The sequence below is a fragment of the Carcharodon carcharias genome, chromosome 24 (genome assembly GCF_017639515.1).
Source record: "Carcharodon carcharias isolate sCarCar2 chromosome 24, sCarCar2.pri, whole genome shotgun sequence".
Classification (NCBI taxonomy): domain Eukaryota; kingdom Metazoa; phylum Chordata; class Chondrichthyes; order Lamniformes; family Lamnidae; genus Carcharodon; species Carcharodon carcharias.
This window is the reverse complement of record NC_054490.1, coordinates 20,100,689-20,120,906: the sequence shown is the minus strand read 5'-3', so window position 1 is coordinate 20,120,906 and position 20,218 is coordinate 20,100,689. Positions and strand designations below refer to the sequence as shown.

The window sequence follows — 20,218 nt, the reverse complement described above, 5'->3', positions numbered from 1 at the left end:
AAATAAGCATTTTTTTAATAATGGTTTCAAAGGATGTTGGCATCAGCTACCTGGCCCTGCTTTTATTGCCCATCCTTAATTGCCCTTGAGTAGGTGGTGGCGAGTTGTCTTCCTGGGCCGCTGCAGCACCTGTGGTGTTGGTGCACCCACAGTGCTGTTAGGGAGGAGGTTCCAGAATGTGGACTCAACACCATAGAAATAAAGGTGATGTACTAGCAAGTTGGTGTGTGTAGTTTGGAGGGGAAATTGCAGGTGTTGGTGCAGTTATCTCTTGCCACTGACAGTGCAAAAATCGTCAATAAAAATAACAATTTATTTACAATTCAAAGCAAAGGATGCCTTCAACTTGAAAGGTACGCATGAAATGGCCATAATTTCCGGATGTATATAAGAATCAATAATTCAGAGTTAAAACCAGCGACCGAACAGGGACTTGAACCCTGGGCCCTCAGATTAAAAGTATGAAGTTCTACTGACTGAACTACCCGGGCCCTGATAGCTGTGCTGCACACCGACCTAAAGTGGCTACCAGCGAACACATAAACCTTCAGATTCTTTACTTTTTCTGCAGTCATCCAGCGTGTTCAGCGGATTTTTCTTACACACCCATTTTTCAATACCATCGCTAAATTCAATCGCAATTGCTCTTCACAAATACTAACCCGTCCACTTCACCCCAAAGACCATTAAACGCTCTTCCATTTTTTTTCGTAAATTTGGGGTCTGCCTGATTGAAAGAAAACAAACGATAATATTAATCTAACAGCTATATTTAGGTTAATGCAAACATGTGCACAATATGCACGGAGCCGGCCGGATAGAAAGCCCCCCTAAACGTATGTGCAAGCCTGTGCCGCCTCCCACCTTTTTTCACGGCACGAGCTGCCGTTAACCTGCAAAGCAAAATGGAATTTGACGTTAAATAACACTGAAATTCTGAAGAATTTATCCTCACAGCCAGCCTGCTAAATGAGAACCTCTTTATTTCTCTCTCCCTAGAAGCTGTTAGGCCTGCTGAGTTTTTCCAGAATGTACTGATTTTGTATCAGCTTTCCAGCATCAGCAGAATTTTGCTTCCATCTTGAGATGAAATAATCTAGGAACACAAAAGATTACAATAAAATATTTTACAGGCGGCGATTTAAATGCAGGCACCAAATGGGAACGGGAGCAGGATGGGATAGAAAGGATAATACTCCCAAATAACCAGAGACAGAAGGCGGGGAAATTGAATAAACAGTTTGCTTTGGTATTTACAAGTGAGATAAAGCAGGGCTATGATCCGAGGGAATCTAGCGGGAGGAGAGGTGGCTTTGGGGTCAGAAGAAGCATGAGAGAGAGAGCAGATGAATTTAAGGGTAATGCGGACAGGTACCAGAAGCAGAATGGGACAACGTTAGGGTGAAAATACTGCACCCTTATTAAATGTTGTATTTTGGGAAAGAGGTTCTCATTTAGCAGGCTGGCTGTGAGGACCAGCTACTCTTCACAATCATTATTGTTGAATTTCAGTTGCCATTTATGTGGCCAAAACGCAGCATTGGTTCCACTGGGGATCGAACCCAGGACCGTCTGCGTGTAAAACAGACGTGATAACCACTACACTATGGAACCCGGCGCTGCTGCAACTTTGGCCCTGAGAATGGAGTTGATCAATGTGTTCCGTCTGCTGTACGTACCCTTTCTTCAGTGTTACTATTTGGAAGGATTTCTTTAGCGGCCACCTCCTTGCTTGTTTGCGGAAGTGTTTGCATTTACCTTCAAACTGGCGGTTCGCGCAATACTATCCATTTTTGCTTTCAATCAGGGAGCCCCAAAAACCCTCCAAAAAAACAGGCAAAATGAGACAGTGCGGGTCGGGGGCTGGCGGGAAGTGCAAAGCTGAGAATGTGTGGAGAGTAATTATGAAGCAAGTCTGTGTGGGGGGAGAGGGGATGGGCGGAGGGTAGCGACAAAGTATGTGTGGCAGAAATCCGCTGAACAGATTTGGGAAACTTCAGAAGGAAATTCACAATTTGGACGATGCAATGTTCCCTGTCAGCCAGCTCCACTGTACTTTTTGAGTCCGGATAGTTCAGTTGATAGAGCCTCAGAATTTTAATCTGAGGGTCCAGGGTTCAAGTCCTGAATCAGGTGCTGCTTTTAGACCTGCATTATCTATTCTGATGCTAAGCATTCTGTCCCGGCTAATTCATTTTCATCTCTTTAGATATTTTTAAGATTTGCGATATGCTGCTTCTATGCGAAAGGGAATGGGTTGTCTGCTGCGATATTTTAAGCTATTTTTAATTGCGTTTTTTTAATTATCTCTGCTTATCTTCATCCAGCCACAAGAGACACGGCTCTGCGAAGCTGATCATTCTTGCTGCCCAAAATAAAGCTCATTAAATTCTTTTAATTCCATCCATGAAACTTAATTTTCAAATATGATTTGTTTAATAACATTTTCTGAATTTATTTTGAAGCCTTGCAGGCAGCTTGATGTTTTGAAGCGGTTGTTCATAATGGCCTTGCTTTAAAGTGTAAATTAAGTGTATTTTCGTTGACAACTATTTCATTTAGTGGCAGTTGTGGTGCACCATCTACAAGATGCATTGCAGCAACTCCGAAGTTCCATGGCACCTTCCAAACTCGCAAACTCCACCAAAGACAAGGACAGTGAATGCATTGGAGCATCATCTCCTCCAAGCCAGACTTCCCTGCTTTGGAACTCAATTGCCGTTCCTTCACTGTTATTGAATTCAAGTCCCTGTTCAGTGTAAATCCATGGAACTCCATTCGGAACAGCCGTGTGGATGTAACTAAACCACGTGGGCTGCAGCTGTTCAAGGAGGTGGCTCAGCACTACCTATCAAGGGTATTGGGGCTGAACAACAGTTCCTGGCCCAGCCAGTGATCCCCGTGTCACTATTTTGAAAGGCAACTTTACTTTCCACCCACCGACATTGCTTAAACATGTGGACCTGTTTTTTTGTGTGTGTGAACGATGTGCAAAAGTTCCCACAGCGCCATTTTGAGGAGGAGCAGGGGAGTAATACCTGGGGTTCTATGTACACCCTTTGAGTAACACAGCAAAAACAGACGACCAGGTCATGATCACATTGTTGTTTTTTGGGATCTTGCTGTCTATTAATTGGTTGCAGAGAGTCCTATATTACCACAGTAAGCACTCTGTGCACTTCAAATTAATTTAATTGACTGCAAAGAGTTTGGGATGATCTCATGTTGTGAAAGGTGTTATAAAAATGCAAGTCTTTCCTTCATCTTTAACACAGCATTGGTGAAAAGCTTGCCCAAAGACATAGGTTGAAATTAACATTTGAAAAACTGGAAGAGATGTGGAGAGGTTTTGGGATGCCATTTGGTCCCAGGCCAGTGATGGCCATCAGTGTTGGAGTGATTTAAATCTGGGCTACTCAAGCGTTCAGAATTCGATGAGTGCAGATCTCTTGGAGTATTTGGGTCTTGGTGACATTGTGGGAAATTACTACCTTCGGGAGGTGTGATTTATTTAAAGAACTGGTTTTTGAATGGAATTTTAAAAGCTGTGCATGGTTTTCAGGGGGAACCAACATTGGTCGTCGAGTTTTTATGGGACATGGGCAGCGGAGTTTTGAGTGACCTCAAATTTATGCAGGGCAGAATATGGATGGTCGGTGAGCAGTCTATTGGGATAGTCAAATCTAGAGGTAGCAAAATCATTGCTGAGGCTTCCAGCAGCAGTTCAGTTGAAGCAGGTGGGGTGTCAGGCCATTGTTAAATAACAAAGGACAATAAACATATAATATTCCTGTCATATCACTGTCCTTTTACCTGGGCTATTATCCTTTGTATCCTTACATGGTCTTATTCCAATCACCCCTCTCCATTTTATTTCCTTTCGTGTTCCTCAATAATATGAATGGGTTTGTTCTCATAGTTTGGAAGGTGCTGTCTAAGGAGCCTTGGTGACTTTCTGCAGTGCGTTTTGTAGATGGTACACACTGTGTGCCCATGGTGGAGGGAGTGAATATTTGCCACTGAGATGCCAATCATGTGGGTTGCTTTGCCCTGGATGGTGTACCATTCTGTCCAACCAGCCTTTGCCAGCGTTTATGTTCAATTCGATTCTCCTCCCAACTTTTCTCACCCACTGAAACTATTACCCAAACCGTCTCCCTTTCTGCTTCATATGCTTGTCCCCTTAAATTAATGTCTTCTCTGTCAGCCCCACTAGAAAGACATGGGCAGCAAATAAGGAATTTTACCTTGCAGCCCCAGGTTAAAACGTTGATATTCGCACAGCACAGGTGTGTTTACACAAACATATTCTCATTATCTAGGAACACAAAAGGTAATATTAAAAGGTTTTAGATGCGCAGTCATAAAATGGAGGGTGGTGATTGGAATAAGACCACTTCAGAATGGGAATGATAATACCCGAAGTAGCCAGAGAGACATGGCAGGAATATTAAATAATTATTTTTGATTTGCATTTATCAGTGAGGTAAAACAGGCCGACAGGATATTGAATGTTGAGACAAGCAATGAGATCAGCGATTAAAAAGGAAAAGGACCAGTTTAAACAAACTCAAAGGGGATTAAGCCCCCGACCCAGATGTATTACATTCAGACGTTTTAAAATAATCTCGGGAAGAGATAGCACAAGCCTCCCACTCATATTTTACAATTCATTAGACAAAGACATCATTAGACATCAGACAACTGGCGGATGCAAGTGTAATTCCTATATTTAAGAAGCTCGATAGAACATGTCCAGAGAACTATAGACCAGCCAGTTGAACATCAGTGGTACGAGAAATAGTGGAATGCTTACTAAAGAAGAAGATGGAAGAATATCAAATATATTCGGCGCCCGAAGCAGAATGGGACCGCGTTAGGGTGAGTATACTGCACCCTTATTAAATGTTGTATTTTGGGAAAGAGATTTTCATTTAGCATGTTGGCTGTGAGGAACACATAATAGAGGAGTCAGTGAGGACCAGCTGCTCTTCACAATCATTCTTATTGAATTTCGAATTCACTCGCCATTTATGTGGCCAAAACGTAGCATTAGTTCTACTGAGGATCGAACCCAAGACCTTCTGCGTATAAAGCAGACGTGATAACCACTACACTATGGATCCGGGCGTTGCAGCCATGATGGAGTTTATCAATGTGATCCGACTGCTGCACCCTTTCTTCAGTGTTAGCATTTGGAAGGATTTCCTAAGCGGCCACCTCCTTGCTTGTTTGCGGAAGTGTTTGCATTTACCTTCAAACTGGCGGTTCGCGCAATACTATCCATTTTTGCTTTCAATCAGGGAGCCCCAAAAACCCTCCAAAAAAACAGGCAAAATGAGACAGTGCGGGTCGGGGGCTGGCGGGAAGTGCAAAGCTGAGAATGTGTGGAGAGTAATTATAAAGCAAGTCTGTGTGGGGGGAGAGGGAGTGGGCGTAGGGTAACGACAAAGGATGTGTGGCAGAAATCCGCTGGATAGATTTGGGAAACTTCAGAAGGAAATTCACAATTTGAACGATGCAATGTTCACTGTCAGCCACTAAAGGTCGCTGTACCGTAGGGGCTGCGTCAAAGCCCGGATAGCTCAGTCGGTAGAGCATCAGACTTTTAATCTGAGGGTCCAGGGTTCAAGTCCCTGTTCGGGCGAAGCAATTAAATCTCAATTTTCTATTCTCAAGTCAAACATTGTATCCCGGCTAATTCACTTTCGTCTCTTTAAGATTTGCGAAATGCTGCTTCTATGTGAAAGGAAAAGTGTTTCTGCTGCGATATTTTAAGCTATTTTTAATTGCGTTTTTTTCGAAATTATCTCTCCTTATCTTCATCCAGCTGCAGGTGTCACGGCTCTGCGAAGCTGATCATTCCTGCTCCCCAAATAAAGCTCATTAACCTCTTCTAATTCCATCCATGAAACTTTTTCAAATTTTCAAATATGATTCGTTTAATCACATTTTCTGAATTTATTTTGAAGCTTTGCAGGCAGCTTGATGTTTTGAAGCGGTTGTTCATAATGGCTTTGCTTTAAATTGTAGTTTTCGTTTAAGTGTAGTTTTCGTTGACAAATTTTTCATTCAGTGGCAGTTGTGGTGCACCATCTACAAGATGCATTGCAACAACTCCGAAGTTCCGTGGCAACTTCCAAACTCGCAAACTCGACCAAAGGCAAGGACAGTGAATGCATTGGGGCATCAGCACCTGTAATTTTCCCTCCAAACCAGAGACCTCCCTGGTTTGTAACTCAATCGCCGTTTCTTCGCCGTTATTGGATTCAAGTCCCTGTTCAGTGCATGTCCTTGGAACGCCCTTCCGAACAGCCCTGCAGATGTACCGAAACCACGTGGGCTGCAGCGGTTCAAGGAGATGGCTCAGCACTACCTTCTCAAGGGTATTGGGGATGTGCAACTGATGCTGGCCCAGTTAGCGACGTCTGCGTCACTATTTTCAATGACAACTTTACTTTCCACCCACTGACATTGCTTAAAGATGTGGACTTGTTTTTTATGTGAAAAATGTGCAAAATTTCCCACAGCGCCATTGTGAGGAGGAGCAGCGGAGTAATACCTGAGGTCCTATGTCCACTCTTTGAGTAACGCAGCAAAAACAGACGACCAGGCCATAATCATATTGTTGTTTTTTGGGCGCTTGCTGTCTACTAATTGGTTGCAGAGAGTCCTATATTACCACAGTAAGCACTCTGTGCACTTCAAATTAACTTAATTGACTGCAAAGAGCTTTGGGATGCCCTAGTGTTGTGAAAGGTGCTATACAAATGCAAGTCTTTCCTTCGTATTTAACACAACATTGGTGAAAAGCTTGCCCAAAGACATAGGTTGAAATTAACATTTGAAAAACCGGAAGTGATGTGGAGAGGTTTTGAGAGGTCATTCCGGGATTTTGGCCCCAGGCCAGTGATAGCCATCAGTGTTGGAGCGATTAAAATCTGGGCTGCTCAAGCGTTCAGAATTCGATGAGTGCAGATCTCTTGAAGTATTCGGGTCTTGGTGACATTATGGAAAATTACTGCCTTCGGGAGGTATGATTTATTTAAAGAACTGGTTTCTAAAAGGAATTTTAAAATCTGCGTTGCTTTAAGGGGGAACCAACATAGGTCATCGAGTTTTTATGGGAAATTGGCAGCGGACTTTTGGGTGACCTCAAATTTATGGAGGGCAGAATATGGACGGTTTTAGAGCAGTGCATTGGGATAGTCAAGTCTAGAGGTAGCAACATCATTGCTGAGGCTTCCAGCAACAAATCAGTTGAAGCAGGTGGGGTGGCGAGCCACTGGTAAATACCAAAGGACAATAAACATTTAATATTCCTGTCATATCACTGTCCTTTTACCGGGGCTATTATCCTATCTGTATTTTCATGGTCTTATTCCAATCACTCCTCTCTTTTTTATTTCCTTTTGTGTTCCTCGATAATGTGAATGGGTTTGTTCTCGTGGGTTTGGAAGGTGCTGTCTAAGGAGGCTTGGTGAGTTTTTGCATTGCGTTTTGTAGATGGTACACACTGTTCACCCGTGGTGGAGAGAGTGAATGTTTGCAACTGGGATGCGAATCAAGCGGGCTGCTTTGGCCTGGATGTTGTACCATTCTGTCCAACCAGCCTTTGCCAGCACCTATGCTTCACTCGTGTCTCCTCCCATCTTTTCTCACCTGAAACTACTACCCTAACCATCTCCCTTTCTGCTTCATATGCTTGTCCCCTTAAATTAATCTATTCTCTCTCAGCACCACGAGAAAGACAAGGGCAGCAGAGAAGGAATTTTACCTTGCCACCTCAGGTTAAAAAGCTGACATTCACACGGCTGAGGTGCATTTACACAAATACATTCGCATTATCTAGCAACACAAAAGGAAATATTAAAAGGTTTTGGATGTGCAGCCATAAAATGGAGGGCGGTGATTGGAATAAGATCGCTTCAGAATGGGAATGATAATACCCGAAGTAGCCAGAGCGACATGGGAGAAATGTTAAATAATTATTTTTGATTTGCATTTATCAGTGAGGTAAAACAGGCTGACATGATATTGAATGTTGAGACCATCAATGAGATAAGCGATTAAAAATGAAATGGACTGGCATTGACCAGTTTAAACAAACACAAAGAGGATTAAGCCCCCAATCCAGATGTATTCCATTCAGACATTTTAAAATAATCCCGGGAAGAGATAGCACAGGCCTGCCACTCATATTTTACAATCCATTAGACAGAGGTGTAGTGCCAGACAACTGGCGGATGCAAATGTAATTCTTATTTTTAAGAAGCTTGATAGAACATGTCCAGGGAATTCTGGACCAGCCAGTTGAACATCAGTGTTACGAGAAATAATGGAATGCTTTCTAAAGAAGAAGATGGAAGGACATCAAAAAATGAAGAATAAAATATTGTTTGGCCAGCATGGCTCCGTACTTACCAATCTAAGCATATCCAAAGTATCAAAATCGATGGTTTCTCTTCCCATTCCCGCCCCATTGCCTCTGGGTTCACTCAGGGACATGTCCCTGACCCATTCCTATTTGTCATTGAGATGCTGGCCCTGAACAACATCATAATTTTTTCACACGTACAGCGATGATGCCCAGCTCTTCCTCGCTAACTCTCCTGGCCCCACAACTATTGCCACTTTGTCAAACTGCTTATCCAATATCCAGTACTGAATGAGAGGAAATTCGCTCCTTGCCTTTGGTCTCTGCTACAAGTCCAGCTTCTGACACCACCCTTCTCGCTGTGAAAACTGTGTGAGCTTGAACCAGGCTGTTCACACACTTGATTTTGCACTTCATCCCAAAATGAGCTTTTCACTGTGAATCTGCTCCACCACAAAGACCTCCCATTTCCACCTCCACTGCAATGCCCAACACCCCATCCGCTGCAACTCATCTGATCCTGCGGCCTTGAGCAATGATTTTACTACCTCTAGACCTGACTATCACAGTGCACTCCTAGCCGACCGTCCATACTCTACCCTCCAAAATTAGAGATCATCCAAATCTCTGCTGCCCATATCCCATAAAATCACTGTCCATGTTACCTATAACCTACATTGGCTCTCATTGGAGAAATTCCTGGGTTTTGCAATGATTTATTTTTAAACAAGGTCTTATATCCATCATAACTCCCTAAGTCAGTAATTTCAAACATGAATAAAAGAGCTGAATTCCAGTGGTGAGGTGAGAATGACTAACCTTGACATCAAGGCCACATTTGACAGAGTGTGGCATCAAAGAACTCTATCAAAACTGTAGTAATTAGGAATCAGAGAGAAAACTCTCCACTGGTTGGGGTCGTACCTAGCACGAAAGAACATGGTTGTGATTGTTGGAAGTCAATCATCTCAGTTCCAGGACATCATTGCAGGAGTTCCTCAGGATGGTGTCCTAGGCTCAGCCATCTTCAGCTGCTTCATCAATGACCTTCTTTTCATCATAAGGTCAGAAGTGAAGATGTTTGCTGATGATTATTCTGCACCATTTGTGACTCTGCAGATATTGAAACAGTCCTTGTCCAAGTATCCTGGACTGTCTCGGCTTAGGCTCACTAGTGGCAAGCCACATTCATGCCACACAAGTGCCTAGCAATGACGATTTCTAGCAAGAGAAAATCTAACCATTGCCTCGTGAACTTCAATGGCATTACCATCGCTGAAACCCCTACTATCAACATCCTCGGGGTTACCATTGAGCAGAAACTGAACTGGACTAGCCATATAAATGGTGTGGCGACAAGAGCAAGTCAGAGGCTACCAATCCTGCAGCAAGGAACTCATCTGCTGAATCCCCAAAGCCTGCCAACCACCTAAAAATAAATCATTGCAAGCCAGGAATGTGATGGAATACTCCCCACTTGCCTGTATGAGTACAGCTCCCACAACACTGAAGAAGCTGGACACCATCTAGGACAAAGCAGCCCGCTTGATGGGCATCACATCCACAAACATTCATTACCTCCAACACCGATGCACAGTAGCAGCAGTATGTATCATCTACAAGATGCACTTCAGAAATTCAGAGGCTCCTTATGCAGCACATTCCAAATGCACGACCACAACCATCTAGAAGGACAAGGGCAGCAGACACATGGGAACACCACCACATGGAAGTTCCCCTCTATACCCCTCACCATCCACACTTGGAAATGTATCCTTCACCGTAGCCTGGTCAATATCCTGGAACTCCCTCCCTAACAGCACTACATGGACTGCAATGGTTCAAGAAGGCAGGTCACCACCACCTTCTCAAGGGCAATTAGGGTTGGGCAATAAATGCTGGCCTAGTCAGTGGTGCCCATGTCCCGTGAATACGAAAACAATCCCCATCTTGTTCTGAGGTCTTGGGTATCTTTGATGTTAATCACACTAACTCTGATGGCCGTGCCATCACCTGCCTGGGATCAAAGCTCTTGAAAACCCTCCCACAACATCTCCACATCTCGTCCGTTCTTTGAAATGCTCACCAACTCCTACCTCCTTTTACAAGCTTTTCACCATCTGCGGTGAAGAAGAAGTAAAGGTTTGAATTGGTTTAGCACCTTTCACGACATGAGCATATCCCAAAGCTCTATACCGGTAATTTAATGATTTTGAAGTGTGCCTACTGTAGTAATGCTGGAGGCACAGCGGCCGATTTGCACACAGCAAGCTCCCACAAAGAGCAATGTGATCCTGGCTTGACAATCCGCTTCTGTTATGTTAATTGAGGAACAAACTCAGGACATCAGATATTACTCCCCTGCTCCTCAACAGGATGGCGCCATGGGACATTTTGCAAATCTTTCATCAAAAAAACTAACTGACCTTGTCGACCAAAATGAGCTTTTTCTTTTAGTTGTTTCAAAGGATGCGGGTGTCGGCTGCCCTTCCCTGAATGCCACTGAGAAGCTGCTGGTGAACCGTCTTCTTGAACCATTGCAGTCCTTGTGGCATAGGTATGCCTATGGTGCTGTTCCGAAGTGAGCTCTGGGCTGCTGACCCAACAACTGTGCAGGAATAGCAACGCACTTCCAAGTGAAGATGGTGTGTGTGGCTTGGCCGGGCATTCCTCGGATTGCTGTTCCCGTCACATTCTGAGATCCACACTCAGTGCCATGTGCCGCCATATGAACACACTTGCCCCCTCCCTCCAGCAGCATCGCTGTACCCTTTTTCAAAGCTGCGCATGCCCCCAGTTTCATTTTATTCTTCGTCTCATCCGACGCCTCAACAAGAAACTTTTTCTCCTTCTCTCAAGTGCTAAGGAACACAAGCTCCAACAACTCATAGACACCAACACCCATCTAGGACCCTCCACCCCTGCCTGTCCCTCCGTCCCTACCCCATCTTCCAATCCCAGCCCCAGCCGTGTGTTCACTATACCCCCTGACCTTCCCTTCTCCGATGCTGAACTTTCAGTGTTCAGAAAAGGACTTAGTTTCATACCCTTAGGCCCTCACCTCAATGAATTTCGGGCTCGACATGATGCTGAACTCTTCTTCCGCCGTCTTTGTCTCTGGGCTCACTTCTTTGGGCAGGAGTCCTCTCCCCGTTCAATGGATCCTTTCGCCCACCTCCAATATTCTCCCTCCACCTGGACCCCTCCATCTGGATTCTTCTCTTGATCTTTTCATTGAGAACTGTTGGCGTGACATTAGTCATCTCAATTTCTCTGCTCCTCTCACCCATTCTAATCTCTCTCTCTCTGAACTTACTGCCCTCCATTCTCTCAGGTCCAACCCTGACATTGTCATTAAACCCACTGACAAGGGTGGTGCTGTTGTTGTCTGGCTCACTGACCTCTACCTCGCGGAGGCTGAGTGTCAACTCACAGACACTTCCTCCTACCTCTCCCTGGACCATGACCCCACCACTGAACATCAAGCCATTGTTTCCAGGATTGTCACTGACCTCATCTCCTCTGGGGATCTTCCTCCCACAGCTTCCAACCTGATAGTAGCCCAACCTCGGACGGCCCGCTTATACATCCTACCGAAAATCCACAAACAGAACTATCCTGGTATACTGACCGTGTCAGCTTGCTCCTGACCCACAGAACTCGTTTCTCGTTATCTTGACTCCCTTCTCTCTCCCCTTGTCCAGTCCCTTCCCACCTACATCCGTGATTCCTCTGACACCTTACCTCACATCAACAATTTCCAGTTCCCTGGCCCCAACCGCTTCCTCTTCACCATGGACGTCCAATACCTCTACACCTCCATCCCCCACCAGGATGGTCTGAGGGCCCTTAGCTTCTTCTTCGAACAGAGGCCTGAACAATCCCCATCCACCACTACTCTCCTCCGTCTGGCTGAACTTGTTCTCACACTGAACAATTTCTCCTTTAACTCCTCTCACTTCCTCCAAATAAAAGATGTGGCTATGGGTACCCTCATGGGCCCCAGCTATGCCTGTCTCTTTATGGGGTATGCGGAACATTCCTTGTTCCAGTCCTACTCTGGCCCCCTTCCACAACTCTTTCTCCGGTACATCAATGATTACTTCGGTGCTGCTTCATGCTCTCGTCGGTACTTGGAAAAATTTATTAATTTTGATTCCAATCTCCACCCCTCCATCATTTTCACGTGGTCCATCTCTGACACTTCCCTTCCCTTCCTTGACCTCTCTGTCTCAATCTCTGGTGATAGACTGTCCACCAATATCCATTACAAACCTACCGACTCCCACAGCTACCTCGACTACAGCTCCTCACACCCCGCTTCCTGTAAGGACTCCATCCCATTCTCTCAGTTCCTTTGCCTCCGTCGCATCTGTTCCGATGATGCTACCTTCAAAAACAGTTCCTCTGACATGTCCTCCTTCTTCCTTAACCGAGGTTTTCCACCCACGGTCATTGACAGGCACCTCAACCGTGTCCGGCCCATCTCCCATGCATCTGCCCTCACGCCTTCTCCTCCCTCCCAAAAACATGATAGGGACCCCCTTGGACTCACTTATCACCTCACCAGCCTCTGCATTCAAAGGATCATCCTCCGCCATTTCTGCCAACTCCAGCATGATGCCACCACCAAACACATCTTCCCTTCAGCCTCCCTGTTGGCATTCCGTAGGGATCGTTCCCTCCGGGACACCCTGGTCCACTCCTCCATCACCCCCTACTCCTCAACCCCCTCCTATGGCACCTCCCCATGCCCACGCAAAAGATATAATACCTGCCCCTTCACTTCCTCTCTCCTCACCGTCCAGGGGCCCAAACACTCCTTTCAAGTGAAGCAGCATTTCACTTGCATTTCCCCCAACTTAGTCTACTGCATTTGTTGCTCCCAATGCAATCTCCTCTACATTGGAGAGACCAAACGTAAACTGGGCGACCGCTTTGCAGAACACCTGCGGTCTGTCCGCAAGAATGACCCAAACCTCCCTGTCGCTTGCCATTTTAACACTCCACCCTGCTCTCTTGCCCACATGTCTGTCCTTGGCTTGCTGCATTGTTCCAGTGAAGCCCAACGCAAACTGGAGGAACAACACCTCATCTTCTGATTAGGCACTTTACAGCCTTCCAGACTGAATATTGAATTCAACAACTTTAGATCTTGAGCTCCCTCCTCCATCCCTACCCCTTTTCTGTTTCTTCCCCCTTCCTTTTGTTTTTTCCAATAAATTATATAGGTTTTTCTTTTCCCACCTATTTCCATTATTTTTCAATCTTTTTGCTCCCCCCAACCCCACTAGAGCTATACCTTGAGTGCCCTACCATCCATTCTTAATTAGCACATTCGTTTAGATAATATCACCAACTTTAACACCTATGTGTTCTTTTGCTCTGTTGTCTGTGACATCTTTTGATGATCTGCTTCTATCACTGCTTGTTTGTCCCTACAACCACACCACCCCCCTCCACTTCTCTCCCCTTACCCAAAATCCCCCCTCCACACACCTTAAACCAGCTTATATTTCACTCCTTTCTTGGATTCACCCAGTTCTGTTGAAGAGTCATGAGGACTCGAAACGTCAACTCTTTTCTTCTCCGCTGATGCTGCCAGACCTGCTGAGTTTTTCCAGGTAATTCTGTTTTTGTTTTGGATTTCCAGCATCCGCAGTTTTTTTGTTTTTAATTGCAGGTAATGGTGGAGTTATCTGTTGCCACTGGCAATGCAAAATTTGTCAATAAAACAAACGCAACTTACGCTTCAAAGCAAAGTTATTAAAAGCTCAGATAAAGGCAAGGTACTGCGGGTGCCGGAAATATGAAATAAAAAACAGAAAATGCTGGAAAAACTCAGGATTCATACGAACTGGAAACAGATGAAGGGTCATTCGGACTCGAAACGTTAACTGTGCTCATATCCGCAGATGCTGCCAGAACTGCTGAGTTTACGCAAGTAATTCTGTTTTGTTTTGGATTTCCAGCATCCGCAGTTTTTTTTTTGCTTTTATCTCAGATGCTGTCAAGCCTGCTGAGTTTTCCAGCATTTTCTGTTTTTAATTTCATTAAAAGCTACCGTTTCAAAACATCAAAGTTTCAAAACGAATTCAGAAAGTATCATAAAATGTATTATACTTGACATTTGAGCGTCATGGAATAAAATGGAACATGTTAATGAGTTTTATTTGGACAGCAGGAAAGATCAGCTTGAAATAGCCGCGTGTGTTGGGCTGGATGAAAATAAAAATTGATAATTTCAAAAATACCATTCAACGTACCTTAAAACATCAAAAAAAAACCTTCCACTTAAAATAGAATCGGCATACCGCAAATCTTTAAATTATATCAAAGACATCAGCACGAAATGTTTCCGAGATACCATGATTTCCATGAGAAACGATAACCTGGGTTTAAAAGCAACGCCCGAACAGGGACTTGAACCCTGGACCCTCAGATTAAAAGTCTGATGCTCTACCGACTGAGCTATCCGGGCTCTGAGCAGTACTCTGCACAGCGACCTTTACTGGCTGACAGCGAACAATGCATCGGTCAAATTCTGCATTTCTTTCTGTAGTGATACATCCGTTCAACAGGTTCCTCTCACGCACCCATTCCCAATACCTTCGCTAAATCCAATCACAGTTGCTCTTCACAAATCCTAACCTGTCCATTTCCCGCCAAAGTCCGCTTCCCATCCATTAAATTCTCCTTCATTTTTATTTCTAAATTTTGGTTGGGGGAGTGCTGACTGATTGAATGAAAAAAATGATCATATTGAGCTAACTTTTCGGTAAGTGCAAACATGTGCCCAATGAAAATCTGGATAGATTAGGGTTGTTTTCCTTAGAGCAGAGAAGGTTGAGATGGGGCCTGATAGAGATACGCAAAATTATGAGGGGCATATATAGGGAAGATAGGAAGAAACTTTTCCCCTTGGCAGAAGTGTCAATAACCAGAGGGCATAGATTTAAGACAAAAACAGAAAATGCTGGAAAAGCTCAGCAGGTCTGGCAGCATCTGTGGAGATAGAAACAGAGTTAACCTTTCGAGTCTGCATGACTCTTCTTCAGAGCTGAAGAGAAGTAAAAATGTAACGAGATTTATACTGTTTAAGTTGGGTGACGCAGGTGGAGCAGGATAGAAGGCCAACGATATCTGGGGGCAAAGGAGAGATTGACGAAGATGTCATGAACTAAAGGACAAAGGGACTGTTAATGGTAGTGGTTAGTGCTGGAAAAAAAGGTGCTGATCGTGGTATAAAGGTCAGAAAGCAGAATGTGATAATAGCAGAACAAGGGTGGCATTGTGTGAAAGAACAACATGGAACAAATAACAGGTGGGCCTGTAGGGGATGGGGTGATGGGAGGCGGTAGTGGTGGGGGGAAAAAGGATAGAAAATGAGATAGAAGGGGGGGGGAGATAAAAAGGGATAAAACCACACATACATGAATAAAAATGAAAATAAGTGGATAAAAAGTAAAAATGAATGCAGAAAAAGAGGGGATTAGAAAAAGGGGGTGAGGATAGAGGACAGAGTTCATGATCTGAAGCTGTTGAACTCAATGTTAAGCCCGGAAGGCTGTAAAGTGCCTCGTTGGAAGATGAGGTGCTGTTCCTCCAGTTTGCATTGGACTTCATTGGAGAAATGCAGCAGTCCAAGAATGAACATGTGGGCATGTGAGCTCTTATCTTGGCATTGATTTAAGGTAAGGGCCCGATGGGTTTTGAGCATCATTTTCTCACCCAGAAGGTGGTTGGAATCTGGAACACACTGCTGGAGGGCATGGTAGAGGCAGGAATCCTCACAACGTTTAAGAAGTATTTAGATGAGCACTTGAAATGCCATAGCACACAGGGCTATGGACCAAGTGCTGGGAAATGTGATTAAAATAGATAGGTGCTTGAAGGCAGGCACGGGCACAATGGGTCAAAGGGCCAGATTTTTCCTCAAATCCCCGCTAAACCTCTTGCCCCTTATCTTAAATCTATGCCCCCGCCCCCCTCCCCGGTTATTGACACTTCCACAAAGGGGATAGGTTTCTTCCTGTCTACCTATATATGCCCCTCATAATTTTGTATACCTCTATCAGGTCCCCCCTCAGCCTTCCCTGCTCTAAGGAAAACAACCCTTGCCTCTGCAGTCTCTCTTGACAGCTGAAAAGCTCCAGCCCGGGAAATATCCTGGTGGATCTCCTCTGCACCCCCTCCAGTGCAATCACACCCTTCTGCACCTCATATTCTCATAACTCATTCAGCAGGTGAATGCGATTCCAAGTGCATGAATAGTCTGTTTCAAGCTCAGAGAGCCAGGGAGAAGGAGGGAGTTAGCCGCTGGTCAGTTTGTAGCAGGGACCAAAGACAAGGTGGCAATTTTGTTTCATTCAGCGCCAGATGCTGGAAAAGCCATTTGATAGTTTGGCAATAGCGGAAAATACAAGGGAAGTTGTGAGTCAGAGTAATTTTCGTTGAATGTGTTGTTCTTTAGGAGGATATTAAGATCACTGAATGTGGCACATGAGAGCCTCACTTTGATCTCTGCTGTCAGTTTTACCCGCGGGATTCACAATGGTTCCCTGGGGCTTGATTACAGGACTCTCTGCTTTCAAAGCTAAAGTGATAACCACTACAGTATGCGTTCTGAGGAAGAGTCATACAGACTCGAAACGTTAACTGTGTTCCTCTCCGCAGATGCTGTCAGACCTGCTGAGTTTTTCCAGCTTTTTTGTTTCTGTTGCAGCATGGAACAAGTTGCTTGCAGCTCTGGTGGCTACATGAATGGATTTTATGGCTGAGTATCATTTGGTGCATCCAATTCCCGGTGCATGCATTTGGAATGATTCTCAGTGCTCGTTTGTGCACATGTTTGTATTTAGCCTAAAATGACCTTTAGCTCAGAATCCAAGAGAAGGAGTTGCTCGGTTAGAAGCAGTGAGATTAGTGAGTTACATTTCCTCCATTAGAAAGAGGATTTTTTTTGGAGGGTTGGGTGCAAAGCAACCAATTGGCTTTTCATTTAAAAATTGCATCTCATGAACATAACCTACTCACGTTCAATGTTTCCTTTTGGGCAAGATATTTTAACCTAGAACATCATTTTTCAGAACACGTTAAGAGCTCTAAGCATCCGTGCTGAATTTCACTTGTCAATTATTTGACCAGTGACAGCATTGTCTATCAGTGGGGTCCAAACCCAGTATATTATTATGAGTGCAAGACGAAGGTATTGAGCACTACGCATTGGAAGCAGCTTCCCTCAGGCAGCAAGGATTGCCTCAGCTGCAAGCTTCTTGTGCATCTGTTTGCATTTACCTGAAAGCAGCCGTTTGATCAATTTTATCAAATCAGGATCCCCTGCCCCTCCGACCCACTCCCCACCCACTGCCCCCAAAGCAAAACAGAAAAGAAGAAAGGGTGTTTAATTGGTTCAAGCCGAGAGCTGGTCAGAAGTGGAATGGTTTGGGTTCGTGAAGAGTAATTGTGAATGAAACCTATGCAGATATTAAGCGTGGATTGACACGATCGCAGCTAAGGTTACCCTTGGACAAGATTGGTACCGGACTGGAACCCAGCTTGATAGATACTAACTTTTATTTTTATTTTAGATACGTGGAGAGTAGTTACTGAAGAGTCACAGGAGTCTGCTGATGAACTTTTAACAAAAGAATAAAACATTTATTTGACAAGAAAAGATACACTATACTCTTTCACCTACAACTATACCTTTACAGATAGATGCAGGTTTGTAAGGATAACGCAAGTTACAAACGCTATCTCAGCCTAATGTTCACAGTAAGTACCCAGTCCATGTACTAATAGGCACACTGTGATCAGACACACCACACTCTGAAACCAAGTGATTGATGCCACCTCAACCAGATTCTTTGGATGTCCCCTCACCTTCCCCCAGGTTCTTGCCACACCATGAGCCAACTAGTCTCACTGAACTCTGTCCTTCACTTGAGGGTTTCCAATCTCCACTCTCCAAGGCCTCACATTAGAATGTTCTCCCAAACTGACACTTTCTCTCAGATGCCTTGTGCAAGGGTTTACCTCCAGGGTTTGAAACTCTCCTTCTGATGTTCCGCTTCCCTGGCTCACCACATGCATTTAAGCCACCTTCCACGCACTCTCTCTCACTGATTCAGCTGTCAACATTGCCACTACTTCACATGCCCATAGCAAAGAGTTATAGACCTTCAGTTGTCTCTTTGGGCCTTCTTGCCTCTTGACAGCTGTTATTGCTTTAAATTTGCTTCCTGCAGCTTTTTCCTCTTTAAATCTGAAGCTTGGGGCCTTTCTCTCTGCCTATCACTCTTAACTTCACTTAACAGGACCTTTTCCACGTTCCTGTCCTTCCTTTGACTAGAAGGTCGTCTTGGGACTTTGCCTTCTTCCACTGCCCTGGATATTGGGGTTTTCCTTAGCTTAGGACTGGCTATCTGACCCCTTCTTGGCTTCAGTCTCTCTCTAGAAGCTACTTTCAACCAATTTTAGCTTGGGGCTGGCTATCTGCCCCTTCTATGTTGCTTCTGCTTCACAGCAGTTTCCAAACCAACTGAATTCCAACAGTTTACAAAACAAACTGCTGCTTCTCTTCTTCTATGTGTCTCTGCGTAAGGGACCTTCTTTTCGGGCTCCATGTTGCTAGGCAACAACCGAATTCTTCCACCCTTGTTTGTTTACCTTTTCTTTGAGAGTCGTAAACCTCATTAGAAATGCAGGCACCTTTTTAAATTAAAACTAAAACTCAATTTGACCTTTCTTAACACAGAGATACAGATATACAAATCAAGCCCATACACCAAAGCTAATACTCACTCCCCAACACCTACAAATACCAATATAACTTATTAAACTGCCTCAATTTCCCAACAGGATGTGTGAGAGAGAAATATGCTGAGCAGACTAAATTACTGCAGAAAGAAATGCAGAATTTGAATGATGCAATGTTCACATCATACTGCAAAGGTCAACGCCTTATGTGCAGCTGTGATGCTGGGTAAGTTAGTCAGTAAAGCATTCTATATTTATTTTGCAGGTCTAGGGTTCAGTTCTTGATTAGCTGATGCTTTTAAATTGTAATTATGGTTGCTTATGAAGAATCTTGGTATCCCAGGGATCACAAGCAATTCATGCTGACCTCTTTAAGATGCTTTGAACATTTGTGACAGGCTAATTCTATTTGAAGGGGAAGGCATTTTCTGATTTCCATGTTTCCAGGTATCTGTAATTGTATTTTCGAAATGATCAATTCTGATTTTCATACAGCCCCAAACATCACGGCTATTTCAAACTGATCCTTCCTGCTGTTCAAACAAATCTTATCCAATGTAGTTTTAATTCCATCAATGGCACTTATATTGCAACCATTTTTCAGGACTGATTTTGAAAATTTGCAGGAACCTGATGTTTTGAAACGGCAGCTTTCAAAGAGTTTGCTTTAAAGAGTATACTGAATGTTATTTCCATTGACAAATTTGGCAGTGTCAGGCACAGGCAGATCTCACGTCCTCTATGAGCTACATTGACTCCCCTGGAAGCCATTCCTGGATTTTAACTTTAAAAAAAAACTATTTTTTTTAAAATCCATTGCACTTCCTAAAACCAATAATTTCCCGCAACACCACCAAACTCCAATACTCCAAGATATCTACACTCATTGAATTCTGACTTCTTGAGTGTCGCAGGTTTTAACCACTCAAGCACCAATGACAGTGCCATCTCTGGCCTGGGACCAAAACTCTGGAATTCTCTCTTCACAGCTCTTCCGTCCTTTCAAATGCTCATTAAATGCCATCTCCTTGGACAAGCTTTCACCACCTGCACTCATCCAACGTTGGTGAAGAAGTAAAG

General features: G+C 44.2%; 4 non-coding genes across 4 annotated transcripts; 1 reads left to right on the top strand and 3 right to left on the bottom strand.

Annotated features, from left to right (window-relative positions):
• Window positions 1-418: 418 nt before the first annotated feature.
• trnak-uuu lies at window positions 419-492 on the bottom strand. The gene has a single exon. It is a non-coding gene; the product is annotated as a tRNA-Lys (tRNA).
• A 1,049-nt stretch (window positions 493-1,541) lies between these two features.
• Window positions 1,542-1,614, bottom strand: trnav-uac. The gene has a single exon. It is a non-coding gene; the product is annotated as a tRNA-Val (tRNA).
• Window positions 1,615-5,574: 3,960 nt separating this feature from the next.
• Window positions 5,575-5,647, top strand: trnak-uuu. Its single transcript has one exon. It is a non-coding gene; the product is annotated as a tRNA-Lys (tRNA).
• Window positions 5,648-14,785: 9,138 nt separating this feature from the next.
• trnak-uuu lies at window positions 14,786-14,858 on the bottom strand. Its single transcript has one exon. It is a non-coding gene; the product is annotated as a tRNA-Lys (tRNA).
• Between the last annotated feature and the right edge of the window lie 5,360 nt (window positions 14,859-20,218).